Genomic DNA, 11259 nt, shown 5'->3' on the forward strand with positions numbered 1-11259 from the left:
ACAAGATAAAATGTTTTCCCCTGCGACTATGTAGTTTAGAATGTTTTCATCAGCATTTAAAATTTGTCTATTAGAAAGATCAAGAACATGTGTAATATATTAAAAGTCAGATTAAACTACCGCGCCTACAAAGACAGATTTGTGGAATTATAAATACATTACGTGTATCTAATTGGTAAGAAAAAGAACGACAACGCCGAACTAAAAAGCTTCACCATATCATTTACTTATTGTGAATGAAATAAAAACCAATAGCATATATAGGGGTAAATGACATTTTTTTTTATTCATTTGGAATACTAAAACAAATAAACAGCTCACTCAAAAGGCTTTTTGTTTGTAAAAGATCCAGACCGTATTTTAATATATCAACATTTCAAAGAATTATTTTAATGAAATGTTCATTGCTTATACATTCATAATTTAAGATGGTGATTGTTTATATTTTAATACGCTATTGTGTTCAATATTTTCTTAATGTAAATGCGAGTGAATCAAACTAGTAAATTCAGCACAGTAAAGAGGAAACGTTTGAAGCATTGGGACAAATGATAAGCATGAAAAAATACAGTATTTAAATAAATCATTGGGCCAACTAAGAAAAAAACTATTACAAGATGATTACAAAAATGTAAGCAACGGAGATGTAGAAAATGTATCATGAACTTATCGGATTTATATAAAAATGAATAAAAACACGAAACGGAACGGCTTGAAAGAAAATCAACCAACAAAAAAAAAAGAAAAAAACCTTAACAATATCAAAAAAAGCGAAATCAGAAGAAATGAGGACAAAGTAAGGAAATAACAAAATTATCGAGCAACGAAATGTTTCAACAAGTTGCTGAGGCTAGGTGTAAAGAAAAACATAGCCATGTTTCTTCCTCCGAGCTCGATACCACCATTTATCTATACTCAATTAGGAAAGCCGTTAGTTTTTCAATTATATGTACACAGACTAAAGATGTCTTTTCTGCAAACTGATATAAAACAATTTATTCTTATCATATACAGATCATGTGTTTCATAATCTGTATATTAAAGTCATCACGACAGAAGTTTTACGGTCGTCATCAAGAACTCGTCAATCGTTACGGTGTATCCATCTGCACCACGAGTACTGTTTTTTTCGAAACATGTCATAGTTTTCTTTCCTCTTTCGTGTATCCTGGACTTGAATTTTTATGAGCAGCTTGGTGGCTGTTTCTAGAAAAGCAGAGGACGCTTACCCTACCAGTGCCCAGATTAATGTTCCCAGCTTTTAGTAGATTCCGAATTGCTCATTTACCTTTGTTGCCTTTATGTGTTATTTTGGTTGTTTTGTGCTCTTTGTTGTGTGTGTCTATTTTTCATGTCTGACCTTTAAGCCTGGATTACATTCTTTTGATTTCCGCTTGAATCTTGGTTCCCTTGATGACTCTTTCACTTTATTACCGAGATAACCACGGCCAGGCGCGGTTTTTTTTTAAAATAAAATACATCCAGGAGAGGCAAAATGAGGCTCTAAAACGCTATCTTCGCGGAGCTTCGGGGAGCTTTTAACGTATACAACGCTGATATTCAAGGGAAAAAGTTAGTATCGCCATAATATACAATTTCGTGTAAACTCCTTGGTAGTCAATGGGCATGCTAAATAAACATTGCTGCAAGGAAATTTTTTTGTTCTACCTTGCGGACGTTTACGTCATGCATGCCTATCATAAATGGTTACGCAGGTTATTTAGTGTGCACCCACCACGATTGAGGTTAATTCCCCATAGACCGAGTAAATATAACAGTCATTCCTTAATTAATCAAGGGAAGGCCTAAATACTGTCTCCTGAATATCATCATTGTGTCGTAATAATTGCATCACGTGTATCTAAAATTATTGAAGAAAGTATAACATTTACAAACAAAAACAATATCATAATGTAACTTTTGTGTGATAACAAAAAGAAGTAGACCTTTTTGCATGTAAAGATTCCTTGCATTAGGCACACAAAAATATAATCATGATAGCTCAAATTGCATTCTATTTGTATAGGAGTCATCACAAGGTGGCATTGAGAGAATGTATATACCAATACCTATGTTGAATGAGTAGAATTGTGGTTTTAATCTAAAATCAGTGTTGCTTGTTGCCGTAAAAATTTCTATAGAACAACCATGATTAAAATAATTGGATTGAGATTTAGTGTTTGCTAGGAAGTGTCAAAACAATAATTGTACTGGAATCTATAGGATTAATTATCTATCAATATTCTACTTGAAAAGTAACACATAATAACTGATATCCTTTTATATTAGCAGACGTTCTTCTTTTACCAACTAGTGTGGGTTTCAGAAGCCAGACTATTCGGAGCTGAAGATGCACAGATTTTTCATTGTTGTCACAGAAAGTGTTAAAATTCGAAAGTGCGATTGACTAAATTCGCAGCCTTGATATTCTTTAGAAATGTGAACAGCTTGCGAATTCTATGATGTTGTCCATGAAAAATAAAGGTAATAGCTGCTGATAATAATAATAATAAGATATTAACAACAGGTGTAGGCGAATTCTCAAGGATGGTTCGCCACGACATAAGTATACAGTGCAAAAGTTCGTAAATTTGTTACTAGAAATGATAATTTTGTAATTTTCATAGTCTAATAAAGACGCAACATCGTTTATAAATTTGGTTTTAAGTATTTCTTGTATACTATTAATTTGAGATTCAGATCTTCCTAAATATTTGACTCTAATGCTAGTGGTGAGAGGCTATTCCTTGAAACACGTATACAGCATATCAAAAACAATACATATGATTGGTATTATTTGTAATTATAAGTTTTTCTTAGAGGGTTATGCCTACTGCCTACAATACATTCAAAAGTTGGACATCATTTGAACATTTCCAATGATGTGAAAATGTACTAAATTCAAAATGGGCAGTATTCTTTCGGAGGTGTGCCAAGAAAAAGTTTTAAGAGTTTGTGTCAAGCATCTTAAACAAAGTATGTAACGGTATTGGCAGCAAATTAAAGCGTATATTGCATAAAAAACACATAAAGTCTGAAAGTCTTTGTTTTTGTAAAAGAAAGTGAAACAGTATTCCGTCAAAATGACTTTTAAAGAACACTTGAAAAAAAGTTTGGTTTATTAGACATAAACAGTGTAGACTTTACAAGGAAACTTTTGTAATTTTACATAGTATCTAACAATATTTATTCAAACTGTAATCAATTTATTGATTTTTTATGTAACTCCATGAAATACCATCAAAATTTTATACTTTGATTCACATATAGTAATACAATGTATTTCTCCTGATAAAAATGTAAGTGCATGTACTATATATGTATACGCATTTAGTACATACCATGAAGGCTAGAAAAGAAGGCGAGAAATCATCACATTTGTTTTAATTTATCACAATCATCCAAACAAATTACAAAAACCAGAGTTGCTTTGTAAAATTTTGCTCATACATGTCATATATGTCATACATGTCATATGAACAGTTGGAAATTTCGTTTTAATTTTGGACTGAAAACAACAACATAAATGACCCATTTGTTTTTTGACAGCGAGATACAAGCTAACTTATTGAACTTTAACTTATTGAACTTTTTATTCATGGAACAATGCCAGCGTACCACGATATACAAGCTAACTTATTGAACTTTTTATTCATGGAACAATGCCAGCGTACCACGAGATACAAGCTAACTTATTGAACTTTTTATTCATGGAACAATGCCAGCGTACCACGAGATACAAGCTAAACTATTGAACTTTTTATTCATGGAACAATGCCAGCGTACCACGAGATACAAGCTAACTTATTGAACTTTTTATTCATGGAACAATGCCAGCGTACCACGAGATACAAGATCTATTGATATCCTCAGATGCAGTAGATACAAGAGGTCAAAACACACAAACATGTACATAACACATAAATAGGACAAAAACACAGACACAGTTCACTGTCAAGATAATAAAATATTACATTTTTATTTGATTACTTTCTTTGATATAACTACCGGTTCATATAACGCCATATGGACCGCCTTATTTTCAAATTTTAGAGCATAATGTCATAAGTTAAGAAATTGTGCATGTTTTCTGTTCTCTTTCACACGTATGATCTAGAGTGAACTTACATAAAAAGTATAATGTAGCAAATAATTCATGCTACTTCGGGTCTAAGTGCAATATATGGACCGGTTGGTCGCCCAAAAAAATCAATGGACCTCAGCCACGCTTCGGTCCATATAATTTCCTGGGGCGACCAACCGGTCAATATTTTGCCATATGACCCACAGTATCATGAATTATTTACTATATATGTAAATATATAGACGTTTTTATTTATATCATATTAGCAAGTTTTCGTAAAAAACACACACTCTTTTGTATAATTACACATTGCAGATAGACAAAAACCCACCAAATTTAATCATATCAGGATGCTCAGACTAGTACTCTTGTAAATAATTATATTTTAAATTTTTAATCATGGGATTATTATACCGGGAGAATATGTAAAATTAATCTTCCACCTCTTCCTTACAAAGATTACAAATACCAGAATAACCAACCCACCTTTTCAAGACAATTTCTGGTATTAATCTTATTTTAATTTTGAACAAACATTGATATGGTTTATCAGAATATTACTGTACCGCATATTAAACGAATCAGGTATTCTCGGATTTATTAACCTGGTTCCAGAGCATGGTAGGACGATATATGTTCGAGTATTAAATAAATATTATAGCTGTTATACTGAAGGTATTGGATATGAAAATTGGGTGTGAATATTCTCATGTAAATATAATATAAGTTATATAGGAAAATCACGGGATACAAAACTGGACTTTATAAGAAAAACAGAGTTTATTACGTCTTGATGTAGAAATTAACTAGAAATGACTTATGGATTTTTGTTTGACGACGATTAACAAACATCGCTTTTTATTTCGGCGTGCAACCTTTACGCATATAGGAAACAATATCGAACGCCAAAAGAGGGGAAATCTGTGGACAAAACAATGCCAACAGCAGCGAAATTACATTTGACGAAGAACGAGTCAATTAAAAGCACACATTTAAAACGAACAGCATAATTTTCACTAATACAACTGAGTGTGGATATACGTAAGACAAGTCTACACTGTTTAAGTACCAATCTAGAGGTTATATAAGGTGTAGAAATTCATGATGCTTTTTTTTTGTTAACATACGCCAAGACTAACATTATATTCACACTCGGGAGCTGATGGTTGTAACCGAAACAGTTATATCTGGTTTCATCGGTTTTCTTTTTGCTCTTTTTACGATAATTATAAAAACAATTCCATTCAGAAGTCCCCCAATGTTATTGAAAGAAATAGCAAGATATAAAATAACGTCTGGTATATGACCAATCATACCTGAAATAGCATAAGCAACCAGTGAATACCACTGAATGAAAAACACTAAAACAAAAAGAGACATGTTTCTAGCTGAGTTGTGAATACTTTTCCTTGATTGCGCATCGTTTCCTAGAACATAGGCAAGTTTGTTACTTTCTTTGTATAGTTTTATCCATGTTGCAATGTAGAGGGCGCTGTTCATGAAGACTACAATAAATGTAAGGACTGTCAGATAATAAACATACATGTCGACTCCTCTGATGGCGTCAAAGTGACAACTGAAATTGAATTCAAAATGAATAATTCTGATAAGGTTAGCAAAATACATGCAATATGTAGTAATTATCTATTTTTGAGATATTTTGCTGTCAAACGTAGAGGAATTGGTGCCCGGAGGAAAATTTCTTTTACAGTTTATGAATATGAAAAAAACACCAGATTAATAACCTATGTATCCTTATTCGTATTATCATTCAAGTACAAAAAATAAATGGATTGAAATGAATAAATTTTTAAAACGGAAATTAGATCATACAACCATGCTTAATTTTCATTTAAAATACAGTGATGGAAGGAAGAAATTTATATCAGTGACAATATCAAACTGTTCGATAATATGAATTAATGTCATATACATTCTAAATACTTACAAAGCTCCTGTTGGTCCTAGTTTTCCCAGAAAAGCGGCAACTAAGTACACGATAAATGGTATACCGAATGTATAAACTAACAGTCTCCAATCGTATTTCCCGAAACTCAAGTCCCTCCGAAGAAACAACATGCTGAACACATTGATAGCCACGATGTTCACCATTAACATTTGTGCTGAAATGAATACCCCTATTATAAAGGCATAAAAAACACATAATCCGCGTGGTCGAACGTGGTCCTTCGTAATAAAAATATGCAAATGATCACAGGAGTGCGCCATGTTAAACAGTCCATCACAAATTGCCATATAAACAACAAAGCGTTCGCTCTTTGTTTTGGAGAAGAACTTATTTCGCGATGATTTGAATGAAACTATAAAGACGAACATTGTGAAGGTAAAACTGATTGAAATACATGATAATGCCGTAATATGCAAGTAAGCAAATTTTCCGTTATCCAGGCCGAAAACTGGTATATCGTAACCATCGTAAGGTTCTGGTTTCGTCGTCGAAGTTTCTTCACTAACATTTAGATTTTTTTCAGAAGTGATGTTCAACATCTTGCTGTCACAGCTGTAACGTTGATTGAATGGATCTTTAATATATTCTGAAAATTGTATTGACTAGTTCTACAGTACGACAGAGGTACGTGTTAATTTTTAAATAAGATCAATTAAATCCACAGAAATTGCTATGTTTTTAAAATGTTTTTGTTTAATTATTTATATAGCAAGGTACTGAAAACGTACTGTACCTCTTTATTTATTTATCTAGTTATTTTTTGCTATGAACATCATTTAAGATACAACCAGCAATACTAAAAGTGTACGATAAAGTTTGTGATGTTGTATGTTGTTTAACAGAACAAGCAGACTGAGAAATAATATTTTGAAAACAATCTGTATTTACATTAAAAGAAAAATATTGAATCCATTGAAGATAAGGTGTCATATTGCATCGATTGAAAAAGAAATTTAAGTACTAAGATTTACATGTGCTCAAAATTTTTAATCTTAATTGGAAAAATGGACAATTTAAACACAGCACCAAGAAAGACCAATAAGGAAATTTATTTATTTTATCATGAAAGTCCGATGAATATCTCAAACCTAAGTTCTAAAACCTCATTGTTCTTTATTCAATTTGCAATATCGATATTTGTTTAAATATTATCGCGATTTATTTCTAATCTTTCTTTCTGGTTTATTCCCGTTTATTAGAATGACCGACTTTTATTCTTTCTTGCAACGGGAGGACACTCCCCCTAGAAACATACAAACAACAAACAAGAACACAAAGCACAAAAAAAAACACACACACATAGAGATACTGTATAGTGTCACTACTGAAAATGAGAAAAAAAGGTCAAATGACAGGATTCATTGAGCCCGATGTACTTAGTTTCTTTAAACATCCTTAGTTTGTTCGACCGACGATATTAATTCGTCCAATCTCTTATTCTGAGGTATTTCCTTTTTCATCGCAAATTTAAGGATTATTCAATGGCTCACATTAAGAACAACAACTGGTATGTAGTATGCTTACGCCTTGAGCTGACATTTTTCATCCCGGTGGGGTTGTTGTCTCTTTGATATATTCATATCCATTCTCGTTATATTAAAATTAAGGTTTGGTTGTGTTAAATTGCATCGTCGGAAATCAACGGATAACTACGCTTCGCAGTGACGAAACGTAGTCAACCATGGGTTTCCGACAATGAGTCTGAACGTAAAAATGGTAAAGAAAAGCAATCTATATACATAACATAAAAAATTGAATAAAATATATTACGTCTAAAATCTGAAAATAAGAAAAACAAGACAGCTAAAGTGTAAACAATATGAAATCCCACAAAAACGTGAGTGACATCAGGTGCTCCGGAAAGATAAGCAAGTCCTGCTACACCAGCGACACCCGTCACATTACATGTCATTATAACCGGTAATCGTCTAGCAAAAATTATGAAGATCCCCGACACGGATCACCAATGTCATCATGTGGTTTCCAACTTTCCGGTTTTCACCTTGATGTTGCCATTTGTTATACGGACTTATAGACCATTCAATTTTACAATTGCCTGAGTTCACAGGGTCTTAATTTTGCTTTTACCCTTTATCTAAAATAGTGGAGCGATTCATACATGTGTGATATAATTCAAAATCATCTGAAATGGACAAATCAAATGAAGGTAATAAAAAATGGAAAAATACTTTTTTATGTATAAACGCCAACAGAATCTTCGGTTCCTGGTGTATGCCGATATATATGACATGTAAACCAGTTGATGTTTTCTAGTTTGTACTTGATTTTAACCCGAAGTAATGATCTAAAAATTATAGCAAGTTTTTATTTGAAGGCACATCACTCGATCATATAGCATCTTAAACATTTTAGGAATAGAATGATGAAGTACTCCCTTAGTCATAAGCATGGTTCCACACGGTGTCACTGTGATATTTGTCGAGAGATTGATAAATCAACTGACCAATCTACCATCCACAAATATTAGGTATGCAGTAAGGGAATCCGACACGATGTATTACTTGACCTGTCCTTGAACCTATAACTGGTATTGATGCCTTTGGATATGGACATATTATTCTCCGATGATATAACCTTGATTTCCTACTAATCTTATGACAACTCATGTGATATATTGTAATCAAGTATTATCAGTTTCGTAGTCCATGTGTTTTTTATATTGTAAATTTTCCGTCCCGTTCTTTTTACGGAGCTGATGGCCGGAGATGGTGTTACCTAATATAATAATTATACAAAAATAAAAAAAAAAGTAATTCCTTTTGGATTTGGTGCTGGAGATTTTTTGTCACCATCCAGAACAAAAAATATCTAGCGCCGAAACCTTAAAGTGATTATTTTCTCTTTTTTTATAATAACAAGTGTGGACACAGACTGGTATTGCCCGAGGGGCAAGTATGGACGCAGACTGGTATTGCCCGAAGAGCAAATTTGATTGAACATACATACATTTCGCCTTGAATGTGTTTGTATTGTCTAGAAAACTGCTCCATTTATTGATATCAATAATTGAATTATGCATATGTTGATAAATATCCATTAACAAAAGTTACTAAACATCTAAATGGAGAACAAATTCCACAATGGCTTGCCATAACCATAAGACAAGTCATACATATAATAATGCTTCTTTCTTGAAGGTGTACTTGCATGGATGTGTTGAACTTGATATGTCATGTTAAGGATTGATCATTTCACTTTATATGCGTTAGCTGGGTAAAATTCTGGACTCTCAGTTCTTTTTAGATTAACAGAAACCAACAGCGTGGTATCTGTCAGTTGTATGGATGACCCTAATTTGGAAACGGAATAGGGGTCATAAACTCAAAATAAATAAGAGCATTCCTTTAGTAGTTAGTAAAATCATATCAACATTTCGTAACAATTGATCAACTATAACTATAGTCATCGCACGAAAATCAAGTGAATATGGACGACGTCGACACGGACGTCGCCGACGATGACCCCGCTGTAAGCACCATACCAATATACGACCGATTTTTTTTACATATATATAAGGTCTTTGTTTTTACATTAGTCCTACCTAAACAGTTCTCTATCAAAAGAGAATAAAACTGCAAAACTGTCAAGTTTTCCCACTAACAGTCATGTACTCAACAGAAAACATTCAAAATTCTTATGAATCAAAATTACAATACCGGTATATGAAGGACTTTAAGACTAAATCCGTCGATACTGGCTCACAGTTAACACTTCAAAATCAATATTTCAACTAAATCTTGCATCAAACAATTTTATCAACTTCTAAATAGACAGAAAAATGTTTCCTATACTATAGTACTTGTTTCAGAACCAACATAACGTGTATGTACATTCAGTACTTCACTACACTGTCATTATAATAACTTTAGAATCACTATTTCAATTAATCCTGTAAATCTTCTTCACAATTTAACAAGACTTAGTTATTTTTACGTGTATAGTATGAATGTCTTGATACTAATAAAATCCCCACCCTTTTGACAAACGTCTAAATATGAATGTGACTAAAATTGTATTTTGATGTACATGTACAAACTTAATTCGCATGAAGTCATAAACAAAAGAAATGGTTTAATTAAAAATCATATTAAGAATTGTCAGTACATGCAGTCTGGCATATACATATATAGTTAAACTAAAAATCGTTTGAGTGTACTTACATGTACACTGTACTTTTACGTGTACATAGTGTATATATATATATATGTAAGTCTAAAGGATTGTTCAACGATACTGATAAAGACCTTAATACACCATAATAAAATCTATAATGAGCAAAATTTTCAGTCAACAAATGACCTTCTTCAGTGCCTTAAATAAACTGAGTGTGTATGAAAGTAAATGGTCTGTGAACACACATATATATAATGTAGAGTCCCCGAAACTTCATGTTACACTAATGGGCAGCTAATTGGACTACTCCGACTCAACAGATTCCTCAATGCCAAGTGTTTTGCAACAAAAAAGCTTGCCAGACAACCTCTAGCACTGCTGGAGTAATAAATAGACCATCCTATTAGGCCTAAAATATGTTATGTTTCCGGTCACCCCCCTTGAAACCCCATATCCAATGTTTTATTTGTTATTTTGAAGAAAAAATAATGATAAAGCCGATTGTCTTTCAGAAAAAAAGTAAAAAATAAAGCCATGGCTGTTTTTTTCTATCGTAGATGAAAAAAAAAACAAAGAGAAATATTGGTTGTTTATATTTAGATTCGATTGTAAACACACATGACGTGAGTGTGCTCTTGGTCGTGGATAATACCTTTTGGGATTCGGCACTTGATTTAAATATTTGTTGTTTTGACCACCACCGTCAAAACAAAAAAAATATCTCAATCGACGAATCCCAAAAGGAATTAGGCTGTGGACTATTAGTTCATTGTATTCTAAGTTTGGTGTCACCATGACTTATTCCATTTAAAAAAAATAAATAAAAATAGATCCCTACCTACCGACCCGACAAAATTTTAGAATGGTGATTGGAAACAACATTATTTTTTCGGCTTTGGATATTTCTCATCAATTGACTGGCGTGCACCATTAAGTTGACCTACCTTTCTGTCTTACATTCACTTGAAAGTGTTCATTTTATCCCCAAAAAGTATTTTGCTTGGTCAACGATTCGGCAAATACTGTAGGATGTACAGTATATAGTGCACAGATTACAAATTGGGATCGGCAT

At 32.7% G+C, this 11259-nt stretch overlaps 1 long non-coding RNA gene across 1 annotated transcript; it reads left to right on the top strand.

The window, feature by feature from the left end:
• Window positions 1-783: 783 nt before the first annotated feature.
• LOC148621632 (uncharacterized) lies at window positions 784-3981 on the top strand. Its single transcript, XR_015921214.1, has 2 exons — window positions 784-2484; window positions 3550-3981. It is a non-coding gene; the product is annotated as an uncharacterized LOC148621632 (long non-coding RNA).
• The last annotated feature ends 7278 nt before the right edge of the window (window positions 3982-11259 follow it).

The sequence above is a fragment of the Perna viridis genome, chromosome 3, assembly GCF_037379345.1.
Source record: "Perna viridis isolate PV_CMFRI_1.1 ecotype Kerala chromosome 3, ASM3737934v1, whole genome shotgun sequence".
NCBI classification, from domain to species: Eukaryota; Metazoa; Mollusca; class Bivalvia; order Mytilida; family Mytilidae; genus Perna; species Perna viridis.